We start from the raw sequence: 7254 nt of genomic DNA, 5'->3' as shown, positions 1-7254 counted from the left end.
AAAACCTTGGAAAATGTTGGAAAATCTTCTCTTTTGGGGGTCCCTTGGGGGTCCGCGGCCAAACGCAACTCATTTTGGGGGTCCCTGGCACAAACATTTTTGAGAACTAGATTTAGAAGGCATTTTGTAGAATGGGCCTGATCAGGTCTTTATGGGTTAGACCGGTCACTCTGGATTCATCCGTCTGTGGAGATCCGGCTGTGTTGGACGGCCACCTAAGCAGACCTTTCCAGATCATTGCAGCGCTTGCCCTAGATTGTGCTGCTATAGAGGACATGCTGCGTTTAAAAAAGGATCCAACGTGGTGGTTTTTTGCTCCAGCAGTCTAATGGTCTTTGCATTTCTTTATGACGGTGACACCTTTTAGCCAACAGGGATGTAAGCTCTGCAACAGACATCGTTTATTTAATGCATCGATTTCTTTTCAGAATCATTTCTTTGACATGAATTCAATGACACATCTATCTGAACTAACTCCATTAGCATCCAAAGTGCTGAATAACTTTGAATAACCACTTTTTTTCTTCAAAAAAAGCTTTTTCCTTCAAAAACAGAAAACATGTTGTAGGCTAGGGCCATCCACACCAAGCACTATAACTACTACAGTATATAGCTTTAAAAATATTTCTCTCTCAAGTGGAATCTGAAACAGCTTTATTCAGTGAAGAGATTATACCGTTTAGACTGATCATAAATTCTTGGTTATACAGTATACCCATGATCATAGATTACTATCTCTATGCATCTCAGTATACCGGTGACCATACGTCTGCTCATGGCAGCTCGTGATTTATTTTGCATGTCATCCTCGATATTCTCCCTCTCAACTATCATTCCTAATGAAGCTGAAATGCCTGATGAAATCAATAAAAACTAGAAAAGTGCTCCTCGGAGCACAGGTCGCCGCCAGGTCAGGTACGTTATTGTGGCCTCCTGTTGGCGCTATAATAGGCCAATGTGAAAAGGGTGCCATTTATTCTTAGGCCTTTCACGGCAATCAGACACTGCATTCATGATTTGAGGCATTTTGTTCCGAAAATGTGTTTTGCTAAATTAGACCTGCTGGTGGCGCTATAACAGGCCAATGTGAAAATGTGGCATTTTTTCCTCTGCCTAGTGGGAATGTGCGTTTGAAATTTCACGGAAATCGCAAGCTGCGTTCATGATTTGAGGCATTTTGTTCAAAACGAACCAATCCTGCAAACTTTGGAAGCCAACTTTAGCCAATGAGGATGGAATGTGGGAAATCGGACAGATCCGTGTTGATCACATGACTATAGAGATACTGTGTACCGATTTGCATGACGTTTGGATAACATCTGTAGGACTAATATCAAATAATGGGTTTTGCACAAATCAGCCTCCTGGTGGCGCTATAACAGGCCTATGTGAAAAAAAAAAGATTGGGGCAGAGGTTCTGAATTGGCATCCAGAGAGTGTGTGTGCACAGTTTCGCAGCGACCGGGCCAACGGTGCTGGAGATTAGCTGGTCACAAACGGACAGGACAAGCATTGCTGCTTGTCTGGCTGACATCTCGGAGTGGATGTCGACGCACCACCTGAAGCTCAACCTGGACAAGACCGAGCTGATATTCCTCCCGGGGAAGGGCTGTCCGCACCGAGACATGGCCATCACCATTGATAATGCTGTGGTGACCTCAACTCGGACTGCGAAGAATCTGGGTGTGACCCTGGACGATCAACTGACGTTCTCGGCAAACATCGCATCAGTGACAAGGTCCTGCTGATTCCTCCTCTACAACATCAGGAGGATTCGCCCCTTCCTCACGGAGAAGGCAGCCCAGGTGCTCATCCAGGCTCTTGTCATATCCCGCCTGGACTACTGCAATTCCCTCCTTGCTGGTGCTCCGGCATCTGCCATCAGACCTCTGGAGCTTGTTCAGAAAGCTGCGGCTCGTCTGGTGTTCAACCGCCCCAAGTTCTCCCACACAACCATCCTTCTCCGTTCTCTACACTGGCTCCCCGTAGTGGCTCGCATCCAGTTCAAAACCCTGGTGCTAGCCTATAGGGCAGTGAAAGGAACAGTTCCTTCTTACCTCCGGGCTATGGTCGATGCCTACACCCCTGCCCGACCACTTCGGTCTGCCACCTCGGGCGACTGATTGCCTCGTCACTCAAGGGTCCTTCTGGCCGATCCACACGGTCACGACTCTTTTCTGTTCTGGCCCCATAGTGGTGGAATGAACTTCCCACTGATGTTAGGACAGCAGAGTCACTGCCCATATTTCGCCGCAGGCTGAAAACCCACCTCTTCAGGAAACACTACCCTTCCTCTCTGCCTGGCCTACTTGTTGTTAACTAGTTGCACGAACGCTTGTTTTCTATTGTTGTATTGTTTATTGGATCTTGTATAGTCGATACACTTATTTGTTTTAGCTCCTGCTCTTTTGATTTTGCTATTTTGTCTCATCTGTTGAAGGAAATAGGTAGCTGATATATTGCACTTTTACCTTAGCGCTAGGTATACTCTTGGTTGCTTGTTTTTGCAGAAAATGCACTTAAGACTTCTGGTGATTAGTAGTTTTCGTTCCCTACCTATGTTGAATGCACTTATTGTAAGTCGCTTTGGATAAAAGCGTCTGCTAAATGACTGTAATGTAATGTAATGTAATGACACACGGACACACTGACGGACGGACGGACAGGGGGTAAAATCGTACTCTCTCACCATGCCTTTCGGCCTGCCGGAGACAAAAAGTCCTGCCTTACATTGTGTTGACATCACTGAGGTTGTAAGTACACTTCCACAGTAATGTGTGTCTGTCCTCTCACACTCATTATGTCCTTTGGACTAGAATTGGATTTTGACTGACAAACACTGGAACTGTGTTGACATTTCCCTAGACAACAGTGTCAATCAATCAATTACTGATTGATTCAATGTCAAGTTTTTTTTTCTTTTTTTCTGTCCATCGAAAAGTAAACAGTTTTAGAGCTGAATCAGCACTGAACACAGTTGAATGTATTGTACAGTAGTGGTGTGAGTTTAGTTGGCACATGGCCGGCCTTGAAGCATGATGCAGAGGTGGGGGAAACTGCTGTAACCGTTCTTTACACGCACAATACTGTCAATCTTATTTTGGAGGCCGTTCAGCTAGTATATCAGGTATAACTGTAGATAAAGACAGGCATGGGGGGCTGGGGGCTTAAGGAACAGATTACATGGGGTCCAGGGTCAAGAGCCAGGTTTGAATCCAGGACTCTGTGATTGGATGTGTGTTTGAACGGTACACACTGACACACACACACACACACACACACACACACACACACACACACACACACACACACACACACACACACACATAAGGGCACGCAGGGCCGCATTAAGACCCCTCAGGGCCGTGGAACACCACAAAACCAAAGGCCCCCCCAGCGGCGTAATTTCACGCACATGCGCGTGTGTGCATGCACCCAACCTGCGCGCGTGTGAAATTTTTCGGGTCTAATTCGGGTCTAATTCGGTCTAATTCGGGTCTAATTCGGTTCTATTTGACCAATATAAATCAAACATTTTTCTTTAAATACACAAAAATTAAATACACAATTCTCACAGGGCCCTGCAGGCTGCGGGCCGTGGAACACAAGTTCCACTATCCACGGTTAATGCGGCCCTGGGCACGCTAACATTGTGAGATGTAAGGGAGCGTTGCCCGCCTCCGCTAGGGGTCAGAGGGTAGAGTCTGTAGAGTGTATAAAAAGACAGAACAGGCTCTGTTTATGTTGATCGTTTCACTGCTGGATCAAAATGTCGTGACCATTTAACCCTGAGCTAGAACCATAACAGTATAACATGTATTCAATTGCTTATCATCAAACAATATATTGGCTTGGCCACTAGGACTCATTCAACACAGATACTCCATCACAGTATTCCCAGTGCAGTATTATCAAACAAAAATATACAATACTTCTCTCCAACCCAGTTTCTCATCTAGAAATTAATAAAGGTACTTAGTTGTACGGTATCCACTTGAATGGTCCTCACAGCATTACCAAAACACAAATAAGAAAATAGCTGTCTTTTATGCAATAAACCTCATCTGTAATGTTGTCCTTGTTCTTATATAAACCAAACAATCCCATTTTCTCAACAAAAAAACACACATTTAGCCCATTTAGTCATTACACCAGTTTTCCAAACGTACCTTGTTATATAAGCACTTACATATAACATACATTTACATTAACTTCAGAAGTAAATTCCACCAACCATTACATCAGTAACATTCCTCCTAGAATTCCTCATGAATTGCACACATTGCTGACTCATTCAGAATAATGTTTCACCATCTGTGCTTTAGTGTTTGTCCCTTCATGTGACACCATGCTAACAGGAACACCAGAATTAGTATGGGACACGTTGTCCATCTGACCAGACAGCAGGCAGCACAAACCACTATTGCACAATACTCATCAAAACGTCTTTATTTGAGACACAGATCACGGCCCGGACTGACACAAATAGTGCACAGCGCACGTCATGATTTCATTCAAATTTCTCCGTAATCCACACAAGTATATTTATAAATACCGTGTCAGTTAAGTTATATCCGTTGGTAACTGACGTGGTTGTCTGTCTGTGAGAATGATCTCCCCGGCGTCTCCGCACGGTAACGTTACATCGCGATCTAAATTTAACTCCGCGAGGGTACAGATGGAAACAAATGGATCTGTGGACCCTCTCTCTCTCGGACTAACAAAAACAGCCAAAATGGCTCTTTTAAGCCACCCGCTCATATTGAACATAAGCAAATTGTTTATGAACAGAGCTACATCAGTTTGTGTGCCTCAGCCTCAGCATAAAGGAGTCATATTTTTTGGTCGCGGGATAGAGTCATGGAACCCATAGTGTTCCACACCACCGGAAGTGGAGGGCTGAGGCCACGGTCCAAACCCTGGTTTCCAGTGAGCATAGGTCTAATTAATCCCCCCCCCCACCCCCCGGAGCCAAATGCAAAAGTGAAAAACGCTGGGGGCGCTGTTTTTCCTTTTTATTTGACTATGGGTTCCCAGATTGTTCTTATTCTGATCATTATATTCCGTTTTACTAACCTGTAGAGTGTATATTTTAACTTTTTTTTTTCTTTAATCCATTTTCAACTCTCTACAGGAGCGCTTGTTTTGGGACAGCCCCGACGGAGGCGCACCGTCTGAAGTGGACTTGTGCCACGAGAAGCACAAGCGAGCGAGTCGCCGACACCGTGCCGAACATTGCGAAGTCCACTGCAAGCCGACTCAGCGAGTTATGTGCCGATAGGGACAGGATTGTAAATCATCCCCTCACCCCCATAATCTCGGTACCTCCGAGACGTCAACACCACCTCGCGATCGGTCCAAGTTAACACAGCCGAGTGAGCCGACTACTCCTGTTTCAGCCAATCAGAAGACACGTATCGCGTCTCACGTCTCGCCTCCTACGAAAACAATAATCGCTAAGGGTCCATGTGCTGGTTGTGCCACCAGGCCCAGGGTAGAATAGAATAGAATAGTCCCCACTCCTTTGGGGTGTTATTTTGTCATTGTATATGTATATATATATATATGTACTGTATATATGCACGTACGTGAAATTCGTCTTCTGCTTTTTACCCATCCTGTAACAACTAGGAGCAGTGAGCAGCCATTTGCTCAGAGGGCCGGCGCCCGGGGAGCAATTAGCGGGGTTAAGAGTCTTGCTCAGGGACACACATCGACACATTGCTGGCCTGGGACAACCAGGGGCTCTGGCTCCCCAGACGGGCTCACTAACCGCTCAGCTATGCCCCCCCCCCGCCCCCCTCATAGGGTACTAAGCCTGAGAATGTTTTAAATTGAGGCCTGAGATTCCGATTCTGCGAAATGTCTTCTAAATCCTAACGGTTTTCTGAAAAACTTATGTTTCTGTATCAGTGGTTTTCAAACTTTTTCATGTCAAGGACCCCCAAAATGATATGAATTTGACCACGGACCCCCATCAAAGATTTTAGTTAATGTTTGCTTTAAAAGAATATATTCAAAGATTTGCACACATTTTCACGATTTCATATAGCCAAAGTGTAAAATAATGCCTTTTAGCTCAAATCAAAGAGTGACACAGATGCGTTCCAGGTCTTAATGGGTTAAAGGTCTGCAGTATAATTTCCCCTGATAGATAGAGTGGACAATCCAATCCCCCCTTTCTATTGTTTTTCCTTCATTGACAGAAAGAAAATTAATACATAACTAGCTAAGTTCATTAACAGGCCTGATTGTAATCATCTCAAGTTGTGGAGGATGGCCCTATTGCTCAAATAGCCTACAGTCATGGTCTGCCTCATGCCAGCATCAAGTTAATTGTGCAGGAGCCGAGCGGTCCATGCTGCTGGCACACGTAACACCTACATGAATGAAACACAATTAAAGTAATTACCTTGCAGCTGTGCTTACCCATCAAATGGCAATTGTTAAAACTGAGGGTTACGTAGGTAACCTGGTTCTTTTAGTTTAGGAGTGAGACACTCCCTATGGGAAACAGCGCCATCTGGCGATGCAACAGAGCTACACAATACGCTCCCGGGGCCCATTTATTGGGCTAGAGGGTATGTCACGCGACCGGCCATCCCCTCCCCTCAGCGGGAGGGCATAAGAGGCCCCGGTCGTGACGTCAACTTCCTCTTCCACACAGGTCCTCTGTTCGCAGTGGCGAAACAAAGGGGTGTTTGGGGAGTGTCTCACTCCTAAACTAAAAGAACCAGGTTACCTACGTAACCCTCAGTTCTTTGTCGTTTTGTCGTGAGACACTCCCTATGGGATCTATAAACCCCCCGGAAGCGTTAAAAACATTGTATCCCCAGAAAAACCGCACGTCCCCAACTGGCTCAGGGACCCGCACACGGCGGGCCCCTGCCTCAGGGACGCCCAGGCCCACCGGGCCTGGACACGGCACAAGGGATGAGATAAAAGAAACCCTGACAGACCGAAGTCTTCCCCATTCAGCTAATAGAAGACAAGGCACGTCACCTACTAACTTCCTAAAAAGGGAACAGGGCCCCCCTGCTCCCGAGGACCAACAGATTGTTAGCCCCACGGGATCACATCAGGGGGAGAAAGGCACCTCAAGTAGATGAGGCTGCCACGCCAAGGACTGCGTGCGCCACCGAGGAAGCCGCCATGTCCAGGCTGTAGAAAGCTGCAAAGGTCGAAGGAGACGACCAGTTAGCAGCCGTGCAAAACTCCTGGACCGAAGCCTCTCTAGAGCGGGCCCAGGACGCA

Source organism: Gymnoscopelus microlampas (genome assembly GCF_963454915.1).
Source record: "Gymnoscopelus microlampas genome assembly, chromosome: 1".
Taxonomy (NCBI): domain Eukaryota; kingdom Metazoa; phylum Chordata; class Actinopteri; order Myctophiformes; family Myctophidae; genus Gymnoscopelus; species Gymnoscopelus microlampas.
The sequence above is the reverse complement of the archived record's forward strand: the minus strand, read 5'-3'. Positions refer to the sequence as shown.